This window comes from Pteropus alecto, unplaced genomic scaffold (genome assembly GCF_000325575.1).
Source record: "Pteropus alecto unplaced genomic scaffold, ASM32557v1 scaffold134, whole genome shotgun sequence".
NCBI classification, from domain to species: domain Eukaryota; kingdom Metazoa; phylum Chordata; class Mammalia; order Chiroptera; family Pteropodidae; genus Pteropus; species Pteropus alecto.
In genome coordinates, this window is record NW_006436283.1 from 4,417,218 (window position 1) to 4,418,660 (window position 1,443).

The window sequence follows — 1,443 nt, forward strand, 5'->3', positions numbered from 1 at the left end:
GAGAGAAACACTGGTGGAAAGTAACAATAAAAGGCACTGGTAGGACCACTGCTTCCAGTTTCAAGAGTTATTCATACTTATTATTTGCTTCTAGTCGATACATGTGGGAATCCATGCAGGACCTTTCAAACAGTTAAATTCCAAGCCAGCTCCACTCTTAGAGGGTTCTAGGACTGAGAACAAGATAAGGACTAATGGAGAAATATGACCCACCTGGTAGACCAGCAATCCCCATGCCTCTGTCCCTGGAAGCTGACAAGGTCCTTACAGTCTGCAAAGGCAACCTAGAGTTACCTTGCCTCCTCCGTAAACTTTTTCTGAGATCAAGCAAGTATAAACGTAGCTGCAGGGAGACAAACAAGCCAAAGATCATAAGATATGGCTTGGGAAAAGCAAAAGAAACTTATTCTGCCTAAGGGAAACTGCTTATGCCAACTAGTATGTTTTTGTATAAAAGCAGCTTGCAAAAATAAAACTCTGCCATTGTCCACCATCAGTGGACAGTAGACCTCCGGATCCCAGCTTTCTGTCTTCTTTCTTTTCTTCATCTCCCACCATTCCCACTCAGGTACATTCTCCAGAGCCGCGCTGGACGTGGCAGGATTTACCGCTTGCTGGATGCGGCAAGAGGCCCTGGGCTGGTTGCCACTCCACTGGGGCTGGGAGGCAGCCAGGCAACTAAGGGAAGTGAGGAGCAGCAGGCAGAAGTGACAGTACGTGTAAAGTTCCTGTGCCCAAGTAAGTGAAGAAGGTCTGGTGTCGTGGAAGCTGGAGGTCGGGGACAGAGGAGCCAGATCACCAGGAGTACCAAGTTTTACCTTGTGAGCACTGGATCCCAAGAGCAACACAGCCCTGGAAGGATTTAGGCAGAGGCACGATCTTAACCAGGTCGCTTATGTGCTCTGTGGATACCAGTAAATTGGGGGTGATCAAAAGCTAACACACATACCACAGTCAGTACTTTATATGTGTTTAATTTAATCCTAACAACTGTATGAAGTAAGCATTGCTGTTACAGGCCTTTTTTTTTTTTTCCAAATGAGGCAACTGCAAAGGCGCGAGGTCACAATCTGGAATTTGAACCCAAGCAGCCTGACGCCAGCATCCGTGCTCGCACCCCGCCCCCAGCCCGTGCTGCTGCACCACTGAGGGGCTCAGGATACCGCTTCCGGGGTTTGGGTCCAGAGGTGCACCCGGACTCCCGCAAAGCGCCGACCTCCTCGCTTCCGGGCGGAGGCCGGGCCCCGCCTGCCGCTCCTGGTCTGTGCCGCCCCCTGGTGGCCGGCGCCGGGCAGGGACTCCGACCGCGCACAGCTTCGCCCAGCCGTCCACAGGGAATTTCCGGAGCCCCGGCGCCCAGCGCCCGCAGCTGCCTGTGGCCGGGAGGGAGGAGATCCGGGATCCCGGGAAGGAGGAGTCGGGGCCTGGGAGGGGGCGTGGCTG